We start from the raw sequence: 23872 nt of genomic DNA on the forward strand, positions 1-23872 counted from the left end.
AGCGGGGATCCATCCTGCCACGCCGTCCGTAGACGGTCCAACCAGCTTAGGGAAGCTTTACAAGCACACATGGATCCTAGCACCGCTCTGAATCCATGACCCGCGGCCTCGTAGATGGATTTCGCCGCCATTCTGTCCAGCGGATCCTGCGGACTCGCCTTCCTTTTAACAGGCAGTAATGAGGATTTGCTAAGCTGGGATAAAGGGACACTTCAGGAGAAGGAATCCAATTATCAATCAACTCCGTGGAACACGGATACAGTGTCAAAAAACCGTGTCCCCTGAAAACGTTTATCTGGACACAGGCGTTCCTTCTCCACTGCCCCATTAAGCTCATCCAGAGATGGTAATGCCAAGCGCGACCTATGCGACTCCTGAAACATCCGGGCCGACTTACCAGGACGTCTAGTTACCTCCTCCGGAAACTGTAACGCCTCCCTCATGGCTCCAATAAAAGCCTCTGCACGGCCCAAAAAAGAGGCAGAGTGCCCCTGCCGATCCTCCTTATCCGAATCGGACATCTCCCCATCTGAGCTTGAAGGGGAACCCTCCATAACAGAGATCTCCGAGTCGCTGCGCGGGGAGGGCAGTACCGGCCTGTGGCGCTTCCTGCCATGAGAGGATCTAGCTGACACCCAATAACCTAGAAGGTCAGACAGGCCATCAATAGAACGAGTGAGGGCCTCCATTTTGACCACTGCCCCATCACCGAAACCCCCGACCGCTGCGCTTGACGCCGTCGAGGACTCCTGCGTGTCAGACACGCGAGACTGATCCTGTAGCGGACCTGGGATCTGACATGCCCTCACACAGTATATGGCAGGTTAAACCTGTCAGTAAGTAGGACAGTGTGGTTTCTTAAAAGAAAGCTGAAGGGTTAAAGTTCTTAAATAGAGAGCTACCCCAGCTGACCCCCAATTAAGGGATAACCGCCTAATAAGGGGTTAATGTCGCAGACTCCCCACAACCTCTGTGAAATGAAAAGGATGTGCGAGCCCCAGACAAAAAAAAGGAACCTCTATATGAGGTAATAGCTGCAGGACAGCACAGTCTGCCACCTTATTGTGCCTCAGAAAGGTGCCCTGCGCTGAGGGGGTGAGGGGTTAAGCTTCTGCCCTGACAGGCAGAAGCGACTCACCCAGCTGGCCGCGGTGCAGTGTTCCTTCGGTCTGTCGGGAGGAGAGGAGAGTGAGGAGCCCGATGGAAGCCGTTCAGTAATGGCCGCCGCGCTGTGAGGAGACAGAAGCCGGAAGAGGAGGGGCAGGAGAAAACGCGCGCTCAGAGCGCTTCCTGCCCGCGAAAGACCGGGAAGGCGCGAAGCCACGCCCCCGCCGGCTTCAAAAAAAGCGCGCGCGACTCCTCCGCTCTCCGCTCCTGCCCCGCTTCCATGTCCTGCAGGCATCCACCTGCGGACAAAAAAACACAAGTCACCACCTGAATACATGTAGCAGCGGCTGCCGCAGCAGCCGCTGAAGCAATCAAAACACATTAACATGCTGAGTACTCACCCAGCTGAGCGCCACAGGGACCCCCAGGGATTTGTGGCGCTGTGCCCAAGCTTCCCCCCAGGGCGGAGAACGCAGTGACCCCAGATGCGCGGTTTGCGTCCCCGCCAGGGAAGCATCCCTCATCCCCCGGGGCCGGCAGGGTTCTGCAGGGACCTCTCTCAAAGGGTAATGCAGATCCGCCAAGGGAGGGGTGGAGGTCCAGCAGCGCTGAGACCCCTGAGACCTCAAGACCACGGGGGTCCAAGTCTCTGTCCGATAAAAATAAAAAAATTTTCTGAGGAGCTGCTTCCAGCAGCGACCATCCTCTGTGACCTCAAATTTTAGACTGGAGAGCTGGAGTAGGAGGAGCCCAAGCTGGAGGGGCCGGACAACACTCTTTTTTAATCTGAGGTGTTCTATCCTATGTGGGCTCCGCCTACCCACTAGTAATGACTGTGTCTCCCTTCCTTCCATCTGCTGCTGAAATCTAGTTTTTGCATCGCCATATTTTTAGAGCTATAATTTTTCCATATTTTGGCCGACAGAGTCATGTGACGTCTTGTTTTTTGCGGGATGAGTTGATGTTTTTATTGGTGCCATTTTCAGGCACGTGACATATTTTGATCGCTCTCTATTCCGATTAATGGGAGGCAGAATAAACAAAAACCAACAATTCAGGAATTGTTTTTTGTTTGATGCTGTTCCGCGTGTGGTAAAATTGATAAGGCAGCTTTATTCTTCGGGTCAGTAATTTTACAGTGGTACCACATTTATATCGATTTTCTATATTTTGGCGCTTTTACACAATAAAAGCTATTTTATAGAAAAAATAATTTTTTTGCATCGCTTTATTCTGAGAGCTATAACTTTTTTATTTTTAGGCTGATGGAGCTGTATGGCGGCTTGTTTTTTGTGGGACAAGGTGACGTTTTCAGTGGTATCATTATTATTTATATTCGTCTTTTTGATCGCGTGTTATTCCATTTTTTGTTTGGCGGTATGATGATAAAGCATTATTTTTTGCTTTATTTTTTATTTATTTTTTTTACCATGTTCACTGAAGGGGCTAACTAGTGGGACAGTTTTATAGGTCAGGTCATTCCGGACGCGGCGATACCAAATATGTGTACTTTTATTGTTTTTTTTTTCATAATAATATTTATTGATGGGTACATTATATTTTTATTTTTGGTGGATTTTTTTTTTCTTCACTTTCTGACACTTTTTTTACTTTTATTCTTTGTCCCACTATGGGACTTTCACTTTTTTTATTCTGATCGCCTGTATAGCATAGGGATGGAGCACCAGTCCTGTGCTATACAGGCTGTCAGCGATGCAAATGCAGAATATACTTTGGTCATGCACTGCGCATGCCAAAATATCTTACTGCTGTCTGGTGACCCAGATGTTGTCATGACGACATCGGGTCGTCATGGCAACATCCAGGAAGCCGCGGCAGACATCGCTGGACGCCGGCAGGAGAGGTGAGTATCCCGATCACCTCCCCTTGCCCCCGCAATGCTGCGATCGACTCAGCTGCGACAATCGGCTGACACCCTGCGGCGATCACGCCCGCACAGCCTGTGTGCGGGCGCGATCACAAAGACGTACTAATACGTATCAGGCTCTTAAGTCCCATGGCGCAGATACGTATTAGTACGTCTTGAGCTTTAAAGGGGTTAAACTACAACTCCAATGTCAGCCCCTAATTCAATAGGAACCAAAGATCTGAGAACAGAGAATGATAATAAAATAATTTGTCCACATAAATGGCAAAACTACCCAAAAATGGAGCCCCATAAAGATGTCCCAACTTGACCTCCCCCACCCACCTATCGTCAGCAATTTCTCATTTAGAAAAGGGGTTGTCCTGAAAATGTCTTATTACAGAGTGTTCCCGGCAATCCATGATAAATCCGGTGGATACATTATAAGTATACCAAAGCTTAAAAGTAAAGAGCTACTTACCTGGACTCGTCCTCTTCCAGCTGTCAGGTTATAGTGACACAAGATGGCAGCAGTGTAGAAATTTATACATTCTATTCCAATTGTGATGTCTATGATGTCATGTGCCTTGTGATGTCATAATAGCTATCACTGTCATTTCAAATTTACAACGGCAAGAAAAAGTTGATTTCATGGTTTAAGAAAAAATATGGTGGGTAATTGCAGCCTGTGATTATTTTACATATTGTTATTAATATTTGTCATGTCCTTCACTGCTGCCTCCTGCACTGCTTTTTATATACTGTTTATTTTAATAATGGACAATTCACAAGCCCTGCATGTAGAATATATAGTTAATGGCCTCTGTTGAATGACTAGATGCCTATTAGAGCAATAAGATATACTCTATGTCTACAATCTTTTGGCTGAGTCTAAGGGCTCATACTCATCTGCGTTTAAATCACACGAGTGCAATCTGATAAAAAAAATTGGATTGCACTCTGACTCCTGTTATTGAATGATTATGTGTTCATCTGTGATTTTTTTTTTCCCAGCTCGGATCGAACTGAGAAAAAAAAAATCACAGCATGCTGCAAGTGGCTGCATATATCAGACGAGACTCGCCAATGCAAGTCAATGTGTGCGAGAAGAAAAAAGCACAGCAAACAACCATGCTTATGCCATCCATATAGCGTCCATATAATACGCATCTATGTAACACCTTTCAGTGACTGTGGCGGCATCTCAGCACACAAATCCTGTATCTCAGATCTTTGTCTGGCCTTGTCTTCTGTGTTTTGGCCATCATGCCAACAAGACAAGGGTGATTGGGGCAAGAGACATGCTGGTGAGAGGGTTGTTGGCTGCTGTGATGCTGGTAATGGAGGTGGCTGCCAAGATGCTGGCACTGAAGGTGGCTGCCGTGATGGTGCCACTGTAGTTGGTGGTGGTTGCTGTGATGCTGTGACTGGAGGTTGTGGTGATGGCTGCTGTGATGCTGGTACTGGAGGTGGTGGTGATTGCCGTGATGCTGGCACTGGAGGTGGTGGCTGCCGTGATGGTGGGTCTGCTGAGTGCCCTTCTTGGGGGGTCTAATGACCGGGTTTTGTTGTCCTCAGAAAGTTGCCACCTTTCAAGGAATTAAAAGATGGCCATCGGTGAATTTGGTGGCGCAGCGGCAGACAAAACAATTTGGAGGGCAGCCCTGGTCTGCAGCCTCAATAAAAAGGGAACGTGCCTGAAATAACGGGCCAGGCTTAGACAAAAACTCTCATCATCATCACTCACAGGTATTCCCATGTCACGTACGCCAGTGATGGGGGGGCGGTAGCGATGCTGGCTTATTGGTGCATGACGAGAGGTGTCGAGGGGCTGTGGTGTACTGGTGCTCTCCGCAGGCTCTTCTTCTTTCTGGCCCCCAGCTCCGGTCTCCATTTCAGATTCCTCTCTGGCTTCCAGCACCTCCAGGCTACAGGTATTTCCCTTTTTGGTCCAGTCAGATCTGTAAGGTCAGGGATGACAGAGAAAAAAGCATTTTTAATATGCAAAATAATAATCAAACCATTACAACAAATAAAACTGAAAAAGATAGCCACTTACGGGTGAAAATCTAGGACTAGGGTCAAAAACTGGAGCCGGTCACAATATAGGTATGGCCTTTCTTTTTAAGAGCCACATCACCACTCTTCCTACCCTGTTGTCGCTCGCGGCGGCACTGGTCCCGGCAACTGCTCCATAATCTTGTCACTATACCCACTGGAAAGAAAAGTGGAAGAGATTATATACAATTTTTATAGGTAAAGGATGCTGTATGTAATAACATGTATAGTGTGTATTCTAATATCACTGCTAGCAGGGGCTGGCTGGCAAATTTTAGCCTGGGGGCAAGCACACAGCAGTGGTCCATGAGTAGCGGCCCATCCTTAAAGGTCGTTTTCCCACAAACAATAGTATATTTTAATCAATAGGTCTTGGAGTAATAATAATTTCCACAATTGGATGTGATATAATAATGTTCCTGTGCTGAGATAATCTTATAAATGTGCCCCTGCTGTGTACTGTGTAATGGCTGTGTCTGACCGTGCAGGAACATGGTCTGATCATACCACATCTCCTGGGCAGGGGGGGAGAAAAAGAGGATACAGGCAGGATAGCAGGGGATCACAGAGGATTCTTTTTGTGAGTGAAACATTTCAATGCCTGTTTTTAAACAATATTTTAGCTCAAAGAAAGACTCAACTGTGATCCCCTGCTGTAATGTATATATACTCTCTTTATATATAGATGATTAGCGTGCACACAGTCTGAAGGTCAAGGTGCAGGTACACGGGATGTGGAATCCCCAGAATCGGCGTAGATTAAATCACCGCACATTCTAGTTTCATGACGCAAACTAAAGTCTATTTGAAGACATGCAATAAGACACATTTAAGGTGCAGGGAATAATGCAACAGGAAATGAACGTTTTGACCCATCGTTTTTATCTTGAAACTAGAGTGTGCAGTGATTTAATCGATGCTGTATACTCTTTTGCTTCCCCCCCCTGCCCAGTAGCTGTGGTATGATCAGAGCATGTTCCTGCACAGTCAGACATAGCCATTACACAGTACACAGCAGGGGCACATTTATAACATTATCTCAGCACAGGGACATTTTATTTAAACACATCCAATTGTGGAAGTTATTATTATTCCAAGATCTATTGATTAAAATATACTTTTGTTCGCAGAAAACCCCTTCAACATGTTTATTACCAGCTGCTTCATAGGCTATATTCACACAAACGTATTGTCTAAGTGCTGCCCGTGGAGAAAAATGACAGCACTTGGTCCAGTTCAGGTGAGCATTTAAAACTGGTAATACATAAGCATAATATGTACAATGTCTGACCACTACAACACGGATTTAGGTTGTTAGAGGTGTAATGCAAGTAATCCAAGGTACGCTGTGCTTTTCTACACTCCTAAACAGAGTAAGGCTAAGTGCCCACAATGCAGAAATGCTGAGAATTTTTCCAGAGCGTTTCTGCATCTCCCTGGCAGAAAAAACGCATGCGGATTCTATGAGTTTTCCTGCCAGGGACAAGCAGAAGTGAAGCGCTCTTCACATGCATTTCCGCATGCGGGTTGTCAAGAGCTTTGCAAGAGATTTTAGCATCACTTGGAAAGTGCTTGACAACTTGGTCACACTATATAAATCCATGCAACCGGTATGGATTTATATAGTGTGACCGTAAAAGAATGGTAAAAAAGAAATATTATACTTACCTTCTGACGGCCCCTGGTCTCCTTATCCGATGCGTCCGGTCTTCCCGGTGTCTTGCGGTTGTGTAAAAGGACCTGCCATTACGTCATTTAGTCATGTGACGGGTCAAGCGACCACCGACGTCAGCAGTCACGTGACCTGTCACATGACTAAATGACGTCATGGCAGGTCCTTTTAGACCATCATGAGCTGCCAGGAAGCCAGGACGCATCGCTATGGAGACCGGGGGCCATCAGAAGGTAAGTATAATGTATATTTTTTATTTTAATTCTTTTTTTTTTACAGGTACTATGGTACCCGGGTCTGGAGGAGAGTCTCTTCTTCTCCAAATCCGGGTACCATCCACACATTGAATCGCTAAATATCCGCATGTGCACATGTAGTCATGCGGATATTATGCAATTCAATGCAAGTCAATGGCGGCAAAAACGCTGCGATTACACAAAATAATTGGTAGTGCGGAGTATTTTTCCGCATTGATAATCCGCAGCGGAAATTTCCGCAGCATGTGCACAGCAGATGCGGATTATCATTCGGGAACATAGCAGACCTTCTACCAAGCGTTTTTAAGCGTTTCTGCAGCGGAATTGCCGTTGCGGAAACGCTTAAAAAACGCATAGTGGGCACACAGCCTAAAGGTGGCCACACATAAGCACAGGTCTGCCAGATAGATACCTAGGAATTATTATTTTGTGTATTATTTCCTACATACTTGATCGAGCAAGTCATCAATGTAAAAGTCAGCTCCACATTATAGTATATGATGTACGAGTCACTAATTATCATGTGTGTCCCATCTGATGTCTGTGCACACAGTGAACATATTATACCACATACAATACAATATACATAGGAGAATATATGACTGATATATAGAGATGAGCAACTTCATTTGCAGGACCCTGATCCAATGGTCAGATGAATATTCAGTGGCTGCTGGATAGGAGCCCTGACAGCCTCCTACCTGACACCATTCTCTTTCTCTTCCTTTGATTTGTAGCCAGGCACAAGGTCATGTATGTGTCACGCCAAAAAGATGACATCATGCAAAGACTATAATCAAAAGAGGAGTCAGAGATGCCGGCAGGCGGGAGGAGGCTCGCGGGGCTCTGGTCTGGTGGCCACAGACTACTGACGGGACTGTTTGACCAGTGTCCTGCGAATCAATTCGCTCATCTGTACTGGAATAAGATATATTATGACTACATACATCAGATATTACATACAGAATAGCATGTGACAGTTATATACCACACTATGAGCACAGACATCAGATATTACACCAGTGACATATTATCCTCTGTATAACATTGGATGCCTGTATCAAAGACCATCACATCCAGTATACAGCATAATATGTGATGGTAAGCGATATACTGGGATACAGACATCACATATTCATACCTCTCAACTTTTGAAGAACAGAAAGGGGGACAGAAAGAGGCTATGCGCGGCAAATTTTGGCCTCGCCCCTGGTCACACCCCAATCCACGCCCATTTACCATTATCTTTCTCGCCCGGCAGGAGGAGTTGTCAGAGGGGCGCTGGTAGTGAGGGAAATTCAGCAGACGGCCGAGACTGCAAGGCGCAGACCCAAATCCAGGACTGTCCACTGTATCCAGGGCAGCTGGGACTAGAGATGAGCAGATGGATTCCGGGGCCTCCAGTCGGGCGTCCAGGTCAGTGCTACCCGGCGGCTGGACTGGAGGCCATGAGTCTCTTATCTTCCGGGGCAGTGCGGCCTCATCTGTGAGTCCTGCTCATCTCTTGTTGGGACCTGAGGATTATTTTTTGTTCCCTCATTCACAGTCGGAGCCGCCAGAACTTTCTCATCTTTATGTAGATTCATTATACGACATCTGGCTTTCTTGTGGTGGCTCTTACTGTATATTGGGGGCTATGCGAGGGCTCATACTGTAGGTAGGGGTGGTGTGTGCTAATACTGTATGTACGGGGTTGTGTGGGGGCTCATACTGTATATAGGGGGATGTCAGCATACTTAAATCTGCTCAATATTAAGTGATAATATAAATATACAAAAAAATATAATTAATAAGTTAATATTAATATTGAGCTGAATTAATTTGAACCTATTGGTTCGGACTCCACAACAGTCACGGTCTCTCATGTGGCCCCTTGGGAAAATTAATCTCCCACCCCTGCCTATTTCAAAGCGCTATGTTGAAAATCACACAGACATCATACACACAGCGGGCACAACCATCACACAGACATCATACACACAGCGGGCACAACCATCACACAGACATCATACACACAGCGGGCACAACCATCACACAGACATCATACACACAGCGGGCACAACCATCACACAGACATCATACACACAGCGGGCACAACCATCACACGGACATCATACACACAGCGGGCACAACCATCACACGGACATCATACACACAGCGGGCACAACCATCACACAGACATCATACACACAGCGGGCACAACCATCACACGGACATCATACACACAGCGGGCACAACCATCACACGGACATCATACACACAGCGGGCACAACCATCACACGGACATCATACACACAGCGGGCACAACCATCACACAGACATCATACACACAGCGGGCACAACCATCACACAGACATCATACACACAGCGGGCACAACCATCACACAGACATCACACACACAGCGGGCACAACCATCACACAGACATTATACACACAGCGGGCACAACCATCACACGGACATCATACACACAGCGGGCACAACCATCACACAGACATCATACACACAGCGGGCACAACCATCACAAGGACATCATACACACAGCAGGCACAACCATCACACAGACATCATACACACAGCTGCACAACCATCACACGGACATCATACACACAGCGGGCACAACCATCACACAGACATCATACACACAGCGGGCACAACCATCACACGGACATCATACACACAGCGGGCACAACCATCACACGGACATCATACACACAGCGGGCACAACCATCACACGGACATCATACACACAGCGGGCACAACCATCACACAGACATCATACACACAGCGGGCACAACCATCACACAGACATCATACACACAGCGGGCACAACCATCACACAGACATCACACACACAGCGGGCACAACCATCACACGGACATCATACACACAGCGGGCACAACCATCACACGGACATCATACACACAGCGGGCACAACCATCACACAGACATCATACACACAGCGGGCACAACCATCACAAGGACATCATACACACAGCAGGCACAACCATCACACAGACATCATACACACAGCTGCACAACCATCACACGGACATCATACACACAGCGGGCACAACCATCACACAGACATCATACACACAGCGGGCACAACCATCACAAGGACATCATACACACAGCGGGCACAACCATCACAAGGACATCATACACACAGCAGGCACAACCATCACACAGACATCTTACACACAGCGGGCACAACCATCACACAGACATCATACACACAGCGGGCACAACCATCACACGGACATCATACACACAGCGGGCACAACCATCACAAGGACATCATACACACAGCGGGCACAACCATCACACAGACATCATACACACAGCGGGCACAACCATCACACAGACATCATACACACAGCGGGCACAACCATCACAAGGACATCATACACACAGCGGGCACCACCATCACACAGACATCATACACACAGCGGGCACAACCATCACACAGACATCATACACACAGCATGCACAACCATCACACAGACATCATACACACAGCGGGCACAAGCTTCACACAGACATCATACACACAGCGGGCACAACCATCACAAGAACATCATACACACAGCGGGCACAACCATCACAAGGACATCATACACACAGCGGGCACAACCATCACACAGACATCATACACACAGCGGGCACAACCATCACACACACATCATACACACAGCGGGCACAACCATCACACGGACATCATACACACAGCGGGCACAACCATCACACAGACATCATACACACAGCGGGCACAACCATCACACAGACATCATACACACAGCATGCACAACCATCACACGGACATCATACACACAGCAGGCACAACCATCACACGGACATCATACACACAGCGGGCACAACCATCACACAGACATCATACACACAGCATGCACAACCATCACACAGACATCATACACACAGCGGGCACAAGCTTCACACAGACATCACACACACAGCGGGCACAACCATCACACAGACATCACACACACAGCGGGCACAACCATCACACAGACATCACACACACAGCGGGCACAACCATCACACAGACATCACACACACAGCGGGCACAACCATCACACACACAGCGGGCACAACCATCACACAGACATCACACACACACAGCGGGCACAACCATCACACACACAGCGGGCACAACCATCACACAGACATCATACACACAGCAGGCACAACCATCACACAGACATCACACACACAGCGGGCACAACCATCACACAGACATCACACACACAGCGGGCACAACCATCACACAGACATCACACACACAGCGGGCACAACCATCACACACACAGCGGGCACAACCATCACACAGACATCATACACACAGCGGGCACAACCATCACACAGACATCACACACACAGCGGGCACAACCATCACACAGACATCACACACACAGCGGACACAACCATCACACAGACATCACACACAGAGCGAGCACAACCATCACACAGACATCACACACACAGCGGGCACAACCATCACACGGACATCACACACAGCATGCACAACCATCACACGGACATCATACACACAGCGGGCACAACCATCACACGGACATCATACACACAGCGGGCACAACCATCACACAGACATCATACACACAGCGGGCACAACCATCACACAGACATCATACACACAGCATGCACAACCATCACACGGACATCATACACACAGCATGCACAACCATCACACAGACATCATACACACAGCGGGCACAACCATCACACAGACATCATACACACAGCGGGCACAACCTTCACACAGACATCACACACACAGCGGGCACAACCATCACACAGACATCACACACACAGCGGGCACAACCATCACACAGACATCATACACACAGCGGGCACAACCATCACACAGACATCACACACACAGCGGGCACAACCATCACACAGACATCACACACACAGCGGGTACAACCATCACACACACAGCGGGCACAACCATCACACAGACATCACACACACAGCGGGCACAACCATCACACACACATCATACACACAGCGGGCACAACCATCACACAGACATCACACACACAGCGGGCACAACCATCACACAGACATCACACACACAGCGGGCACAACCATCACACACACAGCGGGCACAACCATCACACAGACATCACACACACAGCGGACACAACCATCACACAGACATCACACACAGAGCGAGCACAACCATCACACAGACATCACACGGACATCACACACACAGCGGGCACAACCATCACACGGACATCACACACACAGCGGGCACAACCATCACACGGACATCATACACACAGCGGGCACAACCATCACACGGACATCATACACACAGCGGGCACAACCATCACACAGACATCATACACACAGCGGGCACAACCATCACACAGACATCATACACACAGCGGGCACAACCATCACACAGACATCATACGCACAGCGGGCACAACCATCACACAGACATCATACACACAGCGGGCACAACCATCACACAGACATCATACACACAGCGGGCACAACCATCACACAGACATCATATACAAAGCGGGCACAACCATCACACGGACATCATACACACAGCGGGCACAACCATCACACGGACATCATACACACAGCGGGCACAACCATCACACGGACATCATACACACAGCGAGCACAACCATCACACGGACATCATACACAAAGCGGGCACAACCATCACACAGACATCATACACACAGAGGGCACAACCATCACACAGACATCATACACACAGCGGGCACAACCTTCACACAGACATCATACACACAGCGGGCACAACCATCACACATACATCATACACACAGCGGGCACAACCATCACACAGACATCATACACACAGCGGGGCACAACCATCACACACACAGCGGGCACAACCATCACACATACATCATACACACAGCGGGCACAACCATCACACAGACATCACACACACAGAGGGCACAACCATCACACAGACATCATACACACAGCGGGCACAACCATCACACAGACATCATACACACAGCGGGGCACAACCATCACACACACAGCGGGCACAACCATCACACATACATCATACACACAGCGGGCACAACCATCACACAGACATCATACACACAGCGGGCACAACCATCACACAGACATCATACACACAGCGGGGCACAACCATCACACACACAGCGGGCACAACCATCACACATACATCATACACACAGCGGGTACAACCATCACACAGACATCATACACACAGCGGGCACAACCATCACACAGACATCATACACACAGCGGGCACAACCATCACACGGACATCATACGCACAGCGGGCACAACATGACATGTATATAGTCCCTTCTTCTCCATCATGTCTCCAGTGGCAGTGGTGGGGCCTGGTGTTTGCAATCAGCAGCAGAGTATGGGCTGTACGCAGGAGAGCTGTCAGCCCTGCAGTGTCCCTAAATCCCCTTCCCATCCCCCCTAGTCCCGACTGCAGAGCTGCTGGTGACATTGCATGAGCCCCCTCCCATCCTGTAAGAACAGCAGCCACAGATGGGAGAGGCTGCGGGTCTCCCCCTCACCTCAGGACCGCACCTTGTTGTCATGTCCTCCGCAGACTTGGCCCCGCCCCCTGACCCCTCACCTCCTCATGCTGCGCGGTCTCTGCACAGTAGAATTCCTCTGCCCTGATGCCGGGGAGGAGCAGAGAGCGGGAGGCGGAGCTACAAGGGGTCACACACAGCATGGAAAGCCTGCGTGTCTGGAGGAAAAGCCCAGTGCCCAGCAGCGCCCCTGCCGGGAGAAGAGCTGAGCCGGGCCGGGACTGAGCCCTCAAATCGGGACAGGCCCAGGGAATAGGGGAGGCTTGTTAGCTCTGGATATTATACCCGCCTCCTATTATCCTGTATATAATATGGGATGTCTGGGCCTATAGTATATATATTATACCACCTACAGGCTAATATGTAACTAGTGCACATTACACCTTGAGTACAGCCATTAGATATTACACCAGTCACTTCTTCTCCTCTGCACCATCTGATGTCTGTGCACAGTATATGACATCCAGTATACAGGAGAATATGTGATGGGATATAGGACATACTGTTATACAGACATCAGGTGCTATATACTGGATAATAAATGATGGTATATATCAGGGGTGGGCAATTCATTTTCCAGAGGGGCCACATGAGAGAACGTAACTGTTGTGGGGGCCTGAACCAATAGGCTGAAAGGCTGAAATTAGTTCGGCTCAATATTAATATTAACTACAATTAATATAAAATAATATTTATATCACTTAATATTGAGCAGAATTAAGTATGCCAACATCCCCCTATATACCGTATGAGCCCCCACACAGCCCCCCTATATACCATATGAGCACACACAGCCCCCTGTATACAGTATGAGCCCCACACACAGCCTCCCTATATACCGTATGAGCACACACACAGCCCCCTGTATACAGTATGAGCACACACACAGCCCCCTATATACCATATGAGCACACACACAGCCCCCTGTATACAGTATGAGCCCCCACACAGCTCCCCTATATACCATATGAGCACACACACAGCCCCCTGTATACAGTATGAGCCCACACACATCCCCCTATATACCATATGAGCACACACACAGCCCCCTGTATACAGTATGAGCCCCCACACAGCCCCCCTATATACCATATGAGCACACACACAGCCCCCTGTATACAGTATGAGCCCCCACACAGCCCCCCTATATACCATATGAGCACACACACAGCCCCCTGTATACAGTATGAGCCCCCACACAGCCCCCCTATATACCATATGAGCACACACATAGCCCCCTGTATACAGTATGAGCCCCCACACAGCCCCCCTATATACCATATGAGCACACACACAGCCCCTTGTATACAGTATGAGCCCCCACACAGCTCCCCATTTATTTATTTATTTTACTAACCATATTTTGCAGATTATAAAATGCACCGTATCATAAGACGCACCCCAAATTTTGGTGAGAAAAATAGGAAAAAAATGTTTTTAATAAAATGGTGGTGCTTCTTATAGTCCGCTTTTACGGTAGATTACCCAGGGAAGGGGGCTGCTGTGGTGGAGCAGAGTCGCTGCTCCAGGAAGCTGGCAGCGGCAGGAGTGGGGTGATGCTGTGGACCCCAGGCTGGGAGGGGGATGTTCGACGATGAGCCGGGCTCCGTGCTTTCACAAAATGCCGGCGGATCCCCTGTACTTCCCGTGGTTTTCAATGCTGTAGACTTAGGGAAAATGGCCACCGGAGGCGGCACATGCTTAGGTTGAGACCTCGGGAGACAAGATCTCGGTGTCACGATCTCAATCCGCACATGCGCCGCCTCTGGTGGCCTTTTTTCCCCAAGTTCACCGCATTGAAAACCATGGAAAGTGCGGGGACTCCTCCGACATTTTGTGAAAGCACAGAGCCCGTCGCACAGCCAGACACCCACCTTCCCAGCCTGGGGCCCGCAGCATCGCCTCACTCCTGCCGTCACCAGCTTCCTGCTGCAGCGACCCTAAAATGCCGCTCCCAAATGCCCCAGTAAACTACATTCAGATTATAAGACGTACCCCCATTTTCCCAAAAATTTTTGGAGGAGAAAAGTGCGTACTATAATCTGAAAAGTACAGTATATAGTGCTATTAATTCCACAGCAGATTACAGACATTATTCCTACATACAGTATGCACCCCACGTAGCCCCTATATACAGTGTAAGCCACCACATAGCCCTTATATACAGTGTGAGCCCTCATATTCCATCATATATACAGTATTAGCCACCACATAGCCCCCTATATACCGTATGAGACCCACATAGCCTCCTATACATATTATGAGCCGCCACATAGCCTCCTTTGTACAGTATGAGCCCGCATATAGCCTCCTATATATAGTATGAGCCCCCTATGTACAGTATGAGTCCTCACATAGCCTCCTTTATACAGTATGAGCCCCCACATAGCCTTCTACTGTATACATATTATTAGCCGCCACATAGCCTCCTATGTACAGTATGAGTCCCACATAGCCTCCTTTATACAATGTGAGTCCCCACATAGCCTCTCTATATATTGTCAGACCCCACGTGGCCTCTTATATACATTATGAGATCCACATAGCTTCCTATATACAGTGTGAGCCCCCACATAGTCTCTCTATATACAATATGAGCCCTCAAATAGCCTGCTATATACAGTATGATTCCCTCATAGCCTTCTAAATACAGTGTAAGGCCCCACATAACCTCTTATATACAGTGTGAGGCCTCACATAGCCTCCAATATACAATGTGAGCCCTCACATAGCCTCCTATATACTATATGAGCCCTCACATAGCCTCCTATATACTATATGAGCCCTCACATAGCCTCCTATATACTATATGAGCCCTCACATAGCCTCCTATATACTATATGAGCCCTCACATGGCCTCCTATATACTATATGAGCCCTCACATAGCCTCCTATATACTATATGAGCCCTCACATAGCCTCCTATATACTATATGAGCCCTCACATAGCCTCCTATATACTATATGAGCCCTCACATGGCCTCCTATATACTATATGAGCCCTCACATAGCCTCCTATATACAGTATGAGTCCTCACATAGCCCCCTATATGCAGGCACACATTCCATGCACATCCGAAAAAAAAAAAAGAAGACATACTCACCTCGCTCTCGTTCCCCCGCGGTCTGTTCTTTTCTCCGGTGCACTGACTCTCCACACAGCAGATGTGATGTCGTGATGTCATCATGTTGACTGTGTCAGTCGCAAAAGCTGATCTGTGGAAGTAGGAGCCAGTGGCTCCGTCTTCCACCAATGTATTCACCACACTGCAGATAGCAGTGATATTGGGATAGGGGAGAGTATGGTGTGGCCCGTGCACCACAGTTTTCAGCCCTTCGGCTGTCTCAGTCCGCGGGCTGAACTTTGTAGTTACAGTATTATATATACCAGACATGGGTAGAGTTCAGATATACTATACACACATTGCCTGTACATAACATCTGTTCACACAGTATACCACATGCATACAATATATATTAGAATACATGACTAGTATATAATATACTGTCACTATAGACATCTGATGTTGTATAGTAATGTGTATTCTTTTAAAACATCTGATGTGTGTATCACAGTAGATGATAGGCTAATCTGTATACTAGATGTGGTATATTATGTACAGGGATATACACTGCACTGCAGCCTTGCAGCGCTGGGGTCCTGGGTTCAAATCCCACCAAGGACAACATCTGCAAGGAGTTTGTATGTTCTCCCCGTGTTTGCGTGTGTCTCCTCCGGGTTCTCCGGTTTCCTCCCACACTCCAAAGACATACTGATAGGGAATCTAGAATGTGAGCCCCGATGGGGACAGCGACGATAATGTATGTAAAGCGCTGCGGAATATGTTAGCGCTATATAAAAATAAAGATTATTATTACTGAACACACCTGGACCTGCCTACAGGACCTCACATATTATATATGGGGCCATATAGTAGAATATGAGGTGCTGTAGGTTCAGCTGTAATCAGTCGGTGCAGGGTCTTGTATTGTGATGTCTGTGGTCTCTGCTGGGACTAAGTGTGATTTATTGCACCAGACTGAACTTTTTGCACTGACAGGAGGACCCTAATCTGCATGAAAGTTCAGCCTCCTGCAATAACTCACACGGAGCCCCAGCAGCTGGCCCTCTGATTGGACAATATAGAATCCTGGGTGGATTTATGAGAAGGTGAGCACAGTCCCGCTTCCCCCTCACTGCAGACCCCCTGACCTCATACTGACTGAGACCACTGAAGTCTCCGATCCACAGGCTCCTGTCCGGCTGACTGAATCAGTTCCAGGTTCGCTGTGTGACGTCACTTCAGCAGACTCAGCCACACAGCGTGCAGGGGGTGTATCTGCATCTCTGCCATGTGGTCGGGTCGGCAGCTGAACATATTTAAAGGTACAGTGCAGTCCCCTGGCAGCCCTGAGCAGCTGCTTGGGAACTGGTCTGGGGGGGCATTTGCCCCTCTGCACCCCAGCCCAGCCCGCCCTTGACTGCTAGTATGATGGTGACTTTTCTTTGTCTTTTTTTTTGTGTTTATTTTGGCTTGCCAAATTTTCGCTTTTGGTGGCGATATGTTTTGGAAAAAAATTAGACACATAATGTTCTGGCTTCAATAGTTATTTGTGTTAAACCTCACCTACAAAATAACCCATATTCAGACAATCCTAATATACCGTTTGTATTTGCCATACTTATATCATCTTGAACCTGCTGTGAGCCGCCTTCCAAATTAGGATATAGTTGGCAGCAAATCTAGTTCCACGGACCGGCCATACCTACCAAACCCTCCGCACCATGGTGTATTTCTACCCTTTACTCCACTTCCCTCACTTACTCATGTTGCTGATCCCCCCACATTTTTCAGCACCCAGTCCTGGCCCTGATTACAGTTCTGCACCTTATTATAATTTGTAATGTTTATTTGCTTTATTTTGCATGTTTTGGCGCATGACAGAAATATTTATTTTTGATCATTTTTTAAATAAATTAAGTTTGTTTTTTCCTATCTGCTTGTTTTATTCTTTGCCACCTTATACAAAAAGGTAGTTAAATGTAATGTTCAAGGATACACTGGGTACTGAAAGTATTCAGACCCCTTTACATTTTCACTCTTTGTTTCATTGCAGTCATTTGGTAAATTCTAAAAAGTTCATTTTTTTCTCACTAAAGTGCACTCTGCACCCCATCTTGACTGAAATAAACAGAAATGTAGAAATTTTTGCAAACTTATTAAAAAAGAAAAACTGAAATATCACAGGGTCATAAGTATTCTGACCCTTTGCTCAGACACTCATATTTAAGTCACATGCTGTCCATTTCCTTGAGATGGTTCTACTCTTTAATTGGAGTCCAGCTGTGTTTAATTAAACTGGTAGGACTTGATTTGGAAAGGCACACACCTGTCTATATAAGACCTCACAGCTCACAGTGCATGTCAGTCCAAATGAGAATCATGAGCTCGAAGGAACTGCCCAAGGAGCTCAGAGACAGAATTGTGGCAAGGCATAGATCTGGCCAAGGTTACAAAAGAAGTTCTGCATTACTCATGGTTCCTAAGAGCACAGTGGGCTCCATAATCCTTAAATGGAAGAAGCTTGGGACCACCAGAAGTCTTCCTAGACCTGGCCGTCCAGCCAAACTGAGCAATCGAGGGAGAAAAGCCTTAGTGAGAGAGGTAAAGAAGAACCCCAAGATCACTGTGGCTGAGCTCCAGAGATGCAGCAGAGAGATGGGAGAAAGTTCCACAAAGTCAATTATCACTGCAGCCCTCCACCAATCGGGCCTTTATGGCAGAGTGGCCCGACAGAAGCCTCTCCTCAGTGCAAGACATATAAAAGCCCACATAGAGTTTGCTCAAAAACACATGAAGGACTCCCAGACTATGAGAAAAATAAGATTCTCTGGTCTGATGAGACGAAGATAGAACTTTTTGGTGATAATTCTAAGCGGTATGTGTGGAGAAAACCAGGCACTGCTCATCACCTGCCCAATACAATCCCAACAGTGAAACATGGTGGTGGCAGCATCATACTATGGGGGTGTTTTTCAGCTGCAGGGAAAGGACGATGGTTGCAATTGAAGGAAACATGAATGCGGCCAAGTACAGAGATATCCTGGATGAAAATCTCTTCCAGAGTGCTCTGGACCTCAAACTTGGCCACATGTTCACCTTCCAAAAAGACAATGACCCTAAGCACTAAGCTAAAATAACAAAGGAGTGGCTTCAGAACAACTCTGTGACCATTCTTGACTGGCCCAGCCAGAGCCCTGACCTAAACCTAATTGAGCTTCTCTGGAGAGACCTGCAAATGGCTGTCCACCAACGTTCACCATCCAACCTGACGGAACTGGAGAGGATCTGCAAGGAAGAATGGCTGAGGATCCCCAAATCCAGGTGTGAAAAACTTGTTGCATCATTCCCAAGAAGACTCATGGCTGTTCTAGCTCAAAAGGGTGCTTTTACTCAATACTGAGCAAAGGGTCTGAATACTTATGACTATGTGATATTTCAGTTTTTCTTTATTAATAAATTTGCAAAGATTTCTACATTTCTGTTTTTTTCAGTCAAGATGGGGTGCAGAGTGTACTTTAATGAGACAAAAAATGAACTTTTTAGAATTTACCAAATGGCTGCACTGAAACAAAGAGTGAAAAATTTAAAGGGGTTGGAATACTTTCCTTACCCACTGTATATGATTTTCACAATAATCTTGGGGAAATTAAATTTATTAGAAAGATTTTGAGAAAGGGGGACTTCAAATACATAAGTAGGGCCATAGCAGTGATGACTTAGCCCAGGAACTTAGGACCTTATATTGTCTATTCATATATAGTTTAGTCTACATTTTGGCGTTGTTTTACATCCTTACAAATTTAGGTGTTTATTTTTGAAAAAATGGGATGGGGTCCATTAAATTTTCTTAACAGCTGAGGGAAAGCAGTGGGCAATCTGGGAAGGGGCCGCTATTCATGGATCTTCCCAGCTTATTAATAACAGCTCACAGCTGTCTGCTTAGCCTTTAATGGTATTAAAAAGGGGGTATCCCCCAAAAAATGATGTGGTGTCCCACCTAGTTTTAATAACCAGCAAAGGCTAAACAGACACCTGCAGGCTGATATTAAAAGGCTGGGAAAGGACGATGGATATTGGCCTCCTCCCTGACTAATAACATGAGCCCTCAGCCACCCCAGAAATTCTGGTGCTTATTCTCGGCACTTCCCACTTGCCCTGGTGCATTGGCAAGTGGGGTAATGGTTTTGGGGTTGATGTCAGCTGTTTGATGTTTGCTGACATCAAGCCCAGGGGTTAGTAATGGAGAGGTGTGAATAAGACATCCCGATTACTAACGCCATTAGTTCAAGTAAAAAAACTCACACAGAGCAAAGACATTTCTTAAGATCCACATAAAAATAAAAAAACAAAGTAATCCTCACCTGTCCGCAGATAATCCATACTGATGATGTCGAACAATGATCCACAGATCTGCTACATCCGATTGGTGTGTTGAGCGGTTGCATGAGTATGTAACTGCTCAGCACGCCAGCTGGAACTCACTGACAGTAGCCTGAGGACGTTCCTGCAGTGACGAGCGATGCCGTCAATAAGGTTGCAACTTGAAAACGCTTTGCTATTTTCTTATAGCCTACTCTTGCTTTGTGGGCCTCCACCATTTTCATTTTCAGAGTGCTAGGCAGCTGCTTAGAAGAACCCATGGCTGCTGTTTTTTGGCACAAGGTTAGAGGAGGCTGGATTTTTATAAAGTTGGGAAATTTGTATCACCTGGCCTTTCCTAATGATAGTGAACAAGCCATAACTTTTAGGGTATGTGCAGATGGTCGGTGTTGGCTGCGCTTTGAACGCAGCATACTTTATGGATGCACAAGATGGGGTAGACGGTGGTTGGCCCGGCCTGCTAGGCCGCATTGTAGCACAGTGAGCTTCCCACTGCAACTTATGCTTCATATCCATGTGACGGTTCATGCATGAAGTACTCAAACTATGGATTTTTTGGCCTCTACTTAGCTTTTGGTGACAAATATTACAGATAACACGAGTTGGGTCATCCTTATCAATCTGAAAAAATGCCCAGGCTATGCAAGGCTTAGAGCCCATGCGTCCTGAAGAGCCACTACGACTTGTGGTCAGAGGCAGAGTTGTGGTTGAGGATGCAGTTGTTGACGTGCTTCCAGTACTCCGTCTCTGTCCAGGAAGGCGCAACCTAACCTCGTCGTCAATAGCATCTGTGACGCCCCACTGCGCTTGGTATCACAGATCCTAGAAGAGTGCATTGATGGAATCCTCCACAAGAGCCCCCCATAAACATGCACACTTCTCCACCTTCCACCTCAGACCAGCAGAGGGAGCCCGTTAGGGATATAAATAGGGAAGGTGGAGCTAGGCAGTTCAGTTCCTCTGAAGAGTTCCTGCAGTAGAGAAGCCTAAGAGAGGTCAGTCTGCAGTGGAGCTCAGTCTAGTCTAGAGAACTCCGTTAATAGTTCAGCAGTGGAGCACGAGGCTCCTGCTAGCTAGATTCAGGGAGCCCAGTTAGAGCTTAAGGTGTGCCGGCGCCATAAGATCGGTGAAGCACGGCAAGCTGCCGTTAGTGTGTATAGCCTAGTGAGGGCCCGAGTAGGCCGAAGGCGAGAGGCAAGTTAGTACATAAGGGGCAGAGGAGCTTAACCAGCTCACCCCGAAGCATTTACCGGACACCAGATCCGAGCTTACCGGGATCTCTATGACCCAGTAAGGCATAACCGGAATCCCTGGAGAACTACAAGTCCCAGGATCGCTAAGGTGCTGATACGTAACAGAGCCAGGAGACGCTTAGGCCCCGCATACTGGGATCGTGAACTCCAAGACAAGGCCCTACCATAAGGTCAGCCAGCGCAGGACAGAGAGAAAGTTAGGCCTAGCTCCAGGCAGGTCAGAAACTTACTACGCAGAGGCAAGAAACAGGAGGCCCTACACCCGCTCATTGGGGAGGATCCTGATATGCACCATTCACCCTACAGTGCTCCGGGATGTACCTGAATTTCCACCAGTAAAAGGTACTGAAGTGACTACTGTGTCCATTCCCGTTCTTGCTCTGACCCAGCTGGGTCTCGCCTGTCCTGCATTCCCCCTGCATACGCTTTTCTGAGGCCTAGCTCCACCTTGGGGAGCTATACCATCGAGCTGCCTTATCACCGGCCTCAGTGGACTGCTGCAGCGCTGGTGCTTCTCACCAGATACCACAGGTGGCGTCACGAACTCTTATACAATTAACAATTATCCACCCTTTTAAAGAGTGACCCCAGGGTACGGGCCTGGGAACCGACCACCGCGACATCCCCAAGGCCAGGTAAAGGCCCGGGTACCGAGTCATCCCCATCCCCTGGGCTAGTCACATCCTCCTCCACCTCCTCTGCTGACCTCATCGACTGGCTGACTGTGGGTTGACAGTAAGTGGGATCTCCAACCTCGTCATCATCACCCTGTGTCTTCTCACACCCGTCGTCCTCAGAGCCAACCTCTTCCTGCCCTGACCGAAAAGTCAAGTTGTCGCTCCAATCAGGTATTTGAGTCTCATCATCGTCTTCATCATTGACTCCTCCAACAGGAGTTACAGTTTGGGAACAAGGGTCTACATTATGCTCAGAACCTTCTTCATCTGGTCCTGGATCCGACTTATAAAGATTCTGGGCATCAGTGCAGATCATTTCCTCGTCTGGATTAACAGAAGCTCTGGAGCAGACCTCCGTTTCCCAGGCTATAGTATGAGTAAATGTGACACCCCAGGGGTCTGGTTGCCACAGTGATAGAGATGTTATGTCTGAGAGCAGGTGGGAGGTCCTTTGGTCAGGGATCCTGTGCATGCCACACCTCCTGCCCAGTCTTGGGAGGGGAAGAATTTCCCCTATATAAACCCGGGGCTGAAGCAGGGTTAGCGGTCAAGGAGAGTAGAGACAGAGAAGCAGCATAGGAAGAAACAGCAGAAGCTCATTGGGAGCAATATTACTACGAGTCAGGGGCTGGCAGCTGCAGAGCTCGCCCTGACTGAGAAGCTTTCTTACCAGACCCGGCGTCCGAGGCTGTGGGGACTAACTCTTACCCAGCAGCAGAAGCCGACCGGCAGGGGATTTCAGGTCCTCAGGCCCAGAAACCCGAAGGCACGGTCACACGCGTGGGACCAGCACCGCCATCGTGGAGCGGAAGCCATTAGAAGGCCCCGAGTCACCGGCCATACGGGTGAGCACCACACGGTACACTCAGGGACGTGGGCTACTTATATCCGCTTCTAGCAAGGTAGCC

The 23872-nt window shown here is 47.8% G+C and overlaps 1 long non-coding RNA gene across 1 annotated transcript; it reads right to left on the bottom strand.

Annotated features, from left to right (window-relative positions):
- Positions 1–4269: 4269 nt before the first annotated feature.
- Positions 4270–13629, bottom strand: LOC141198757 (uncharacterized). The gene is made up of 3 exons (XR_012270552.1): positions 13569–13629; positions 5034–5189; positions 4270–4935 (listed from the first exon to the last, which is right to left on the bottom strand). It is a non-coding gene; the product is annotated as an uncharacterized lncRNA (long non-coding RNA).
- Positions 13630–23872: the final 10243 nt, after the last annotated feature.

Source organism: Phyllobates terribilis, unplaced genomic scaffold (assembly GCF_046119375.1).
Source record: "Phyllobates terribilis strain yellow unplaced genomic scaffold, ASM4611937v1 Scaffold_103__1_contigs__length_5881359, whole genome shotgun sequence".
In the NCBI taxonomy this organism is placed as follows: domain Eukaryota; kingdom Metazoa; phylum Chordata; class Amphibia; order Anura; family Dendrobatidae; genus Phyllobates; species Phyllobates terribilis.